Source organism: Lineus longissimus, chromosome 2, assembly GCF_910592395.1.
Source record: "Lineus longissimus chromosome 2, tnLinLong1.2, whole genome shotgun sequence".
NCBI lineage: Eukaryota > Metazoa > Nemertea > Pilidiophora > Heteronemertea > Lineidae > Lineus > Lineus longissimus.
In genome coordinates this window covers 23,486,831-23,496,294 of record NC_088309.1, presented here as the reverse complement: position 1 = coordinate 23,496,294, position 9,464 = coordinate 23,486,831, and positions in this window count along the sequence as shown.

Here is a 9,464-nt window from a genome sequence, read left to right as displayed (position 1 = left end):
ATTAGTGGTCATGGATACGTTAAAACATGACTCTGGAAACGAGTATGTCCCCAAAATAGAAACTAGAGCCGATAACATATCAGTGATGCTTGGCCACGGGTAACCTTTTACCAATGATTCATCTACGTTACTGCCTTAACAGGCACTAAGACGGCGTAGTTTTAAAAACTCACACTTTATTGCCTGAACAACATTGTATACATTCGTTATGGGCTTTTCATTCCCCGCAATTCAATCTGAAACAACCTATAAAGTGTTCGCCAACAGCTTCATTCCGCCTAATAGAGATAGTGATCTTGTCAACGCCCCAGATGATGATTCGGGGTTTCCGTCTTATTTGTAATCGGTTGGGTAACAACGATGGTCATTTTGTAATTTGCAGTCAGGTTGGTCATCATACATTGACTCTGCCAGCATACGCGCTTGTACTCGCCCAAGGCATGCACGCAGTTGCCATCTTCTTCATCATGTTCATCCAGCCAAGCTTATAGAGTCGGGAAGCGAGCATGGAGTACCACTTGACGGCTTGGCTCCGACCAAATATTCCTGCGAAACCAATTTGTTAATTTGCTCCCGATATTGGGTTTCTCAGATCGACAAATTTGTCTTGATTACATCAATCTCAGTATGGGCTGTTTGGTGAGAGTGAATCACGTACTGAGACAACGTTGCTGCATGGCAATTCAACCACTTAAGTAAGAAAATAACCAATTTGAATTCCAGGGGCGACACCATCGCTTCTTCCGGGAGAGTAGTGGCCTCTAGTGGAGATATTAGGAACCCAGTATCCGGATTCAGTTGTAAATAGCTATACTTGTTTCTTCTCGGCTTTTTTTGAGAGTTTGATGGGCAATGCTAGTCTTTTACCTGCTTGTTTCACTCGAACGAGACGATGCAGCAAATGTGACGTAATGCACATGTCAGGCTGCAACATAGTTTCAAAACAGCTGACATACTCCATGAAAGGTTTTCAGTGACCGTGAACGTCCAAGGACTCAAGGAAGAAACGTAGTGCCTCTTATGGACGAAAGGTGGCGGCGGAAGCTACTGTGGATATGATAAAAACAACACATTATTGCAATTGATGAAAAAATTGCTAGCTACATTGATTTCAGCAACTATTTCCACCACATTTCGGTAATAAAGTAGATCCCACATTGGGAGCAATTGATGTCACACAACCAAGCAGTCATGCACTAGACGCTCAAGTGATCTTGCCAAGACCACAAAATTAGCCCCATTATCACCAAAGGCTGATATCTGAAAATAATTATTACATGATTATGACACAGTGTCGTCCTTCAGGGATAGGATGTGCACACACTTCTGGTTTACTTGGACGCTTATAGCGTGAATCACAAACCTCATTATGGCCTCACAAAACCACTCATCACAAGAAAGCAATTATTCATCTCATCAAACAACGATTCTTCAACTATTTAACCATGGATAACAATGGGATGAGTAGTTGGGCGTGAATTTAATTGAATTTCCAATTAGTCGTCATTGTTTAAATGAGGTAATCAAGATTTTATGAGACGGGATTGACACATGACCGCGATGACGAGATAGACGTACTTCTTGGTGGTGGTGATTTTTATTGCCTTCTAAAGTACGCTCCATTCAGCAACTGGACCAGTGGATCTGGTACGGCACATTGTAGTTTCATCATCGTTCTTAAATGAATAGTGCATTAGAAAAACATGATCAGATAATGACCCGTATATGTGTAAGTGAATGAAGCATCCCAGAAAAAAGTCCTCCGTGTCGCTCTATGTCGGATTATAGGGTGCATGGCGATATATAGAAGCCGATGACGGTACTAGAAAGCTTTTGCCCCCACTCTCCCATCACCATATTTCTCCCATTACGGCTGTTTAGCGTGTCATTGTCATGGCTATGCGATCGAGGACAATATTCGTATGTGGTGAGATGAAATTGCAATACACATTTATTACGATGACACAACCATATTGGTAACACCGAACACCTTCATTCAGCAAACTAATTTCTTGAATGTCCTCAGTAACTAGGTTAACTGAAGTGTTTGCACACATTTTGTTGACCCCACTGGAAGTCAAGTAAAAGTACTTTATTAGGAGTAAAATACTTTTAATTAGTTTCAGAGGGCGGAGTATTTACAATTCAGTTGTAGATATCATTCTGACAAAGATATTCTGCCAGTATGCGTATATGAATTCTCGAGCTGCTTGGGTTTACTTGAAGAGATAACTGACCGCATCAGAAGGTAGAGCTAGGTCAAGCGAAAAACCAATCCAAGGCTTGACTGTAAATCAAGAACCACCCGATCCGTACCGAGAGGACTGTGGAACCTTATAGGAGAGTTACTTCTGATATTAAGCAACTTCGAGCAGATTTCCAGCGGGTCACGATTTCAACAGTGTTTCATGGTCCTAGTTCTCTTCATCACCGCCCGTTTATATTCGATGACGGAGGGTGCATTGCGTACGGTGACGGAGCATAGTGGTTGTCAAAAAAAACCCAGAGAATTCCTCACGATGCAATGATTTCAGCCTTGTAATGAGGTGTTTTGATCGCAAAGTAACGCTGGTGCCTTAGATGAATCTTCCAGCTACCTGCATTGTGTTCTGACGCTCGGGATCAAGCTGGATGAGTCTTGCAAGCGTTGATCCTCCATCTTAATATGGAGACACGAACCTGGACCCAATTTGGTAGCAACGCTGGATGGATTGGCCCAATATAGCTACTCTCCAGGTAGTGGACATCAGATGGTACAGATAGTATTGTACGGATTTCTAAACTATGCTCCTTTAAGGGTACTTTAATCCTAATGAATGGAGTTTAGAATGTACCCTATGGTTATGACAATTACCTCCATATGGTAACAGGCTGACAGCGGAGAAATATCACTATAATATGGCTAGTTGGACTATTGTTGCTTTGACGTTTCTCATGATAGCAACATTTTGGAGATATTGATATCATATTCTTGATGGTCACTACGGACTCTGGTATTTGTAAGTGGTCCTTCTACCAGCATGACACGGCAGGCGGTCATTTAGCTAACGTTTGGAGAGTGGGCCGTGCTTGATATGCCAATTATTGGAATGAGATGGTTGCAGCATGCGATATATATACAAACATGGAAATACAAGAATACTTTACGTCAAAGAATGCATTATGTCAAAGAATGCAAATCATATGAAGACAATTGCAGAAGGGTAGCAAGCCAGAATAGGCCACGATGTTATCCAAGCAATATCTCTAAATTCAATAGGACTGCAGATGAATCAAGTCAGTTTTTCATAGGAAATTTGCTACAATTTTGATATTTGTCTTTCTTTGGCAAATATACCCTAATAAGTATATCATCAACAGGAATAAATACGTCAATTTACTTAATTACGGGATCAAAATGATGCATTGGACAGAAGATTGCACTATTGCCCTCCCTTGATACAAGTAGACTGCCTTACAATTGTACTCCATAAAATGTTAATCATAAACTGAAAAATTGGCATGAACTCTCATAAACATTATCCTGGCAATTAAACAGGTCAACCAATTTTTTCTGGTAAACTTTCAATAATTTTAAATATATGATAATGCAATTGTCATATATTTGTCACATTTTCATATTTCATATAAGTAACACCAAGTATTCGTCTCTTAATGCGTGCTTGGTAATACTTATTTATGCAATTTGAGCATGCTGTTGTTGAATTCAGTAGGCCGAATTAGCATCAGAATATTGCTTTCTGAATATCATCTTGTTAACACGTGCAGATACAATTGATCAAAGGTATGCCTATTGGGAATTACACGTTTTGGTATGATAAATGTATTGACGTCTGAATAAATTACTTTGTGGAAATTATATATCTTTATGTATGACCGCCATGGGATGATGAATATCAAACAGTTTCGCAGGTCGTGACACCAGGTCGTGTCATTTGTCCGAGGGGAACTACCAGCATGCGTGAGAGTTTAGGTTGCAACCTCTGCCACAAGGAGCGCTACAGTCACCATTTGGTTCGCAGTCTGAGGAAAGAGCTGTCGAAGTCTCCACATCAACGAGAGACGTATACAGTGTAAGAACTCAGTGACGGAGTATTGGGACACAGGAGAACCGATTTCCCGGCAAATCGCATCGTCGCCATGCATGTGGCAAAATACGTGACTTTTCCGAAGTAATCTGCTCGGAGAGAAGATGCTCAGCTCGGAGAAGATTACTTCTTCTTCTTCGGCCAGGCACCACAGGCCCATGTTGTGACGTCACAGGGGTGAACCGACGCAGTCGCTTACACGTGGCTCGCCCTAGTCTGATATTCGGGAACAGAATGAAATGATCAAAGATATTTTACGAGATATCACAGTTTATAGAGCATGCTATCTTTATCGTAGGTAAAGACGGATGAAATGATTTTCGAAATTGCTTCTGCTACTGGGAAGGTTTAATTTGATTCAGTCAAAAGATTTGTGTATTTTTGTCTTTTTTTATGCTTTGGTAAACAATTTCACAATCTAATGTCGATTAATCCCAAATGACGTACAGAGTTGATTAACCGAGGGCATATGAGTAAATTTGCATCCACCATCGCAGGTGATCACTGGGGAATAGAAGTCAAGCAAGACAATTGAACCATCGACACCAATCGCATGAAGAATTTATTGACTAAATAAGAAATTAATGGACAGAACATTGAAGTGACAGTGGCCAATCAATGTAATGTGAGACAGTGCATTCATGAGAGACATGACCGGAGGAAGTGACCATTAAATTAGCGTGACCCGAGTCATTCCAGGGAAGGCGACAGAATTCGATCCATCACGACGAAAGAATAGTACTGTCCGAGCTGCGGATATCATACGGATATCAGTGCAGCGATCTTACGACGATCAGACTTCGGGCAGCTGATTAATCAGTATACATAACTGCCCAAATTAAGCAAGCCCACATTTATTACGAAACTCGATATTTATCCGAGCATTCACTGCTGATCCGAGTTATTATGTGCACACGATCAATTAGAAAACAGATGGCAGAACCTAATGTGACGTTATCTCTGAAAGCAATTTCAAAATTCATAGTCCTCGAATATCTAGTATCTAGTCAAATCATTGAAACCTACCAATTACCATTTGGTGCAGCACCAGCGTCTGGCAATCACAAATTAGTTGATATAAAATTCAACCATGATATGTGTTATTCTACTGAAATGGATTAGTCTCGAGTGAGTGTTCACTACCGAAAAAAACTGCAGTTCGACAATATTTTTGTACTGCACAAAATATGTAGCAAAATGCGTCACAACCTCTTGATATATCGGCCACAAGAGGCAAGATGTTGCGGAAGTTAAGACTGTATTGTTACATTTTGTCAGGCTGTAGCATCCATCCGACCAATTTCACGCCATTCATGATTTAAATAAACGACCGCCTTTTGGCAAATATGGCGCCAAACGTCTGCTGCCTGTACACAGAGGAGAATGGTGGACCCCTCCTTTCCAATTAGCGCCCAGTGGTGGGGCTATGGATTAAAGTTTTTAGATAATTATCTGGACACTAGGTCTATTCATGAATCGTTTGGTACAAATTTAATCTTTCGGTGTGGAAAATGTGATTTTTGTCGTGGAAAATGCGATTTCTCCAGGAGGCTTACAACAATGTGCACGATGTTCCGTACTAAATACATGCTGGCCATAGCTGGCCTGGACAAAATGGTTCCCGTGTTTTTTGAGAAGATGGGCGTAGCCTCTGACCCGTCGTTTTTTGGCGAAGAAAGTAAATTTCATGGACACATGTCCGCAGTAAGGAGCCGTTGGCTAAATCTCCACTGTTAGCATTATTCTGTGTTGAGGACCCTAATTCTCGTGAATGCGGCTGGGCATTCATCACCATCTCTTTATGAGATCTTTTCACGTGATTTTTCAAGACGTGGCGACGCTGTGCAAGAGGTCTATTGAATGATTCGAGAGTTTTTATCTTGTTCATCCGGAAATCTTAGAAATATTTCAAATTTTACTCTGCGGGACCTAATTCGATTTAAACTGCACGACCTAATAGTCATTATGTCTGATACGTATCTTGGCCCTGAAGTATTTTGGTGGACTGCAGCAACAGACTGTAATTCAGTAGAAAAATAACTATATACGGGTTGCCACATACGATTTTTTACAACATGATATCGTTATGAAGGAAAAGAATGGTGTGCCCGCCTAAAATTAAGGGAGCCATCTCATTAGAGAATGCAGAATGCAGTCTGTTAATATTTTTAAGGGCAATGTCTTGGAAACAATAGTGGTTTATCTTCTCTGTAATAGGTGGCTCCCCTAGAAGAGCGGACATTATTTGCATCTTGTCTTGCCACCTGATGAGAGCGACCACGTCATCATAATCAACAAGTCAGACTCCACACAAAATATTCAACACGATGTGTGCTCATATTTCTTTAATTGATTGGTGATGTGATCTAGAAACTGGATGCAATACATGAGAACGCCCTGTCACCATGACTGCAACTCACCTAAATCATACCATCAGATGATCCCAAACTCCATGTTGGCTGCAAGCGCCTTACCAACTTGTAGAGATTACCTGCAGTTCCACCTGGTGTTATTCGTTAAAACTGAGCTTGCCAATGAACTTCGAAATACGACATTTTGCACTAGGGGCTAACATTTCACTATGAGAAGCCAGTGCACCTTGCTTCTGCCAAACCATTCTTGGGATAAACAATGGTGGTTCGCTTATTGTAAATCATAGCAAAACCATGAGAAACCATGCCGCGGGTGACACGATAGCTGTCTCGAGATCGCCGCATGATGATTATCGAAGCCAAGCACCCGAAATGCCCGATGTGCCATGCATATGTACGGTTGAAACGTAGGTAATAGTCCCAGGAAACTAATACTATTAATCTAGCAGGAATATTGGGAGTGAAAGAGGGGCGAGGGGTGGGGCTTTGGGTAACTGTCTTCGACAATCTCATATCTGTTATCATAAAATAAGTAGCATTTCTGTTTATACGCACTCGATTCTTGAGCCATAAACCGGCCTCCTTCTCCATTCTGGTTCCCTTCTTTTTACTCATCTAACATACGAACGGCGTCTAATCATTCTGATAAGCATCTGAAGTGAACCAAATGTCACTTTTAAATTTGTCCCGTTTTTAATAATTATGATAAGTGAACGTTTCTTTGTTACAGTGTCATCTCTCTTGAAGAGGCAATGGGCTGCCAGGACAATGGTGAAACTTCTAGCCACAAGGCGAGAAGGCAGTTTGTACCCTGTATTAAACTACAAGTAGAGCCAGTATCAGAACGAGCTATATGTACCAACGAGTCTCAAAACTCTAACCCCCCCCCCCCCCGGCAACGAGGAAGGTGCCTAAACAGCTAGGACATCGGGATTGGTATACGCAGATAAGAACATGAATCCGAAAGACCGGTAAGATATCAGCTGATGATCCCAAGTGCCAAAACGACTGTGGGCTCATCGATATTTGCCTTTGACATAAGATGGCGACACTGTGAAGGTTGAGTTTTTCGCACCGGTGTGACAGTGAAATTAGCCCCCTGGAGAATCCTTATACTAAGCTAACTTATTGCTGGCAGGTCCTCTCCATCAAACTGGAAACCACACAAAAAATTCTCAGCGGTGATCTGATCTGAAGCTTGTGTGAAATAAAAATGTCGCTCTATTTCACACAAGGTTCATATCGCCATAGCCTGGCTATCAGAAGCGAAGGAAATCTCCAGCCTAACATTGGATGAAGTTTTTCTTCGTGCAACACGTGACAATTTATTTTTGCTAGTTGCCTCCTTAAGCGATAACAGTTAATGATTTGATATCAAAAGTTTAATCGGCGAAGTTGACCTCAGGCCTAAAAGAGCCGAAGAAGTGATTTTCTCAAACCCATGGTGCGAAATTTCTTTGTGTATTATTCCCTGTGAATAAGTATGCTAGTTTATGATTTCTAAACATTTTAACTAATGCTTTTGGGTATAATTATGAAATCTCAAACTACATGTACCTCCTTAATTTAACAAGTTTGTTTTAACGATTAGTGGTGCTTGATCTACCGCAGCGCGGGCAGATGCCACCGACTAGGGGAATTGCCAAGATGGCATGCAAGGCCATGTAAATGGTTATCAGAATACATTGGCATTCAACAAGAATACAAAGCCTAAATTCTGAAGGGAACGTGGATCAAATAGTACATGTATTTCTACACATCACGGATCGTCGCCAGAAATTACAGACAAGTGCACAACCAAGGGTAGATTGAGACATCTCCATCTGTCCCTGGCACAAACAAGGACATTAGCACAACCAACGTAATTAGTTCGCCAGGAGATGGCGCTGCGATCGCTCGACATCTTCCCAAGGAATCTGGTCTGCAGACAACTAGCAATCGGACAGCAATCAGCCTATCAATATCATCTGCATATATATATTCCTTATTTATCCTTTTGACGTTGCCTTAGCCACCTTGTATCTTGTATGTACATGTACCTCTTACTTCTGAGAAAATGAACGACAAACACAAATTGAAAAGTTTTGCTTGGCCTCAAACGATGTAATTAGGGGCATGACAAAAGAAGAAGAACTGTATGTTTCGATGCTTCACTAATGCATAACTCCAAGTCGTTTCTTGTCGACACTCGTCAAATTAAGCCCGCAGGCAACGGAGAGCAACTTCATGGAAAAACACACCTAACCGGAAAATTTAATGATTTTATGAATTGACTAACTATGTGCGAAGAGGGGCATACATCGCGCCAATAAACTGAGCCAAGTTGAATTAACCTTTTACACCAGTTTGTATGTGATGTTCACGGTCTTTAGGCATCAATGCAAAGTATTTCCATGTTGAAAATTGCTAGTTTGTCTTCTTTTGAAATAAGCATGAATAGGTGCCCGGTCCTCACCACCCCTTGGAGAATACTCAGGCTGTCACTGCTCTAAGGCCCTCAGACCTATGAAGCTAGCTAGAATAACCACATTATCCTGTCCTTAATTGTCAGTTACCAGCCCTGGGCTAAACATCCCTGACTATTTGGTCATGATCATTGTACCGGTGATACTTTATCGAAATTAGACGACAAAGACGATGAAAAGGCTGCCTTTAACAAGTTAACGGTGTGCATTATATGCATCGGTCATATTCAGTCAATCTGTAGCCACGCTTGGGTAGATCCGTGCAACACATTTGAAGTGATGTGTGAATGATACGTTTTGCTTTGGCAAAACTTTGATTAAATTCTAAATAAAGAAAATGTTACTGAAATGTGCCACAATCATTTGAAATATCCAAGCACCTCTGTCACGCGGTGCCACTGTCATGACTGTATCTTTGCCAGTGGAGATTGTGTGAAATTTCCCAGAGTTCTAGCCGCGAAATCAACCAATCAAGTCGCTATAAAGTGTGCATTCTTCTTTAGCGTCTAATGACACTTCACGATAAAATTAACAAATAA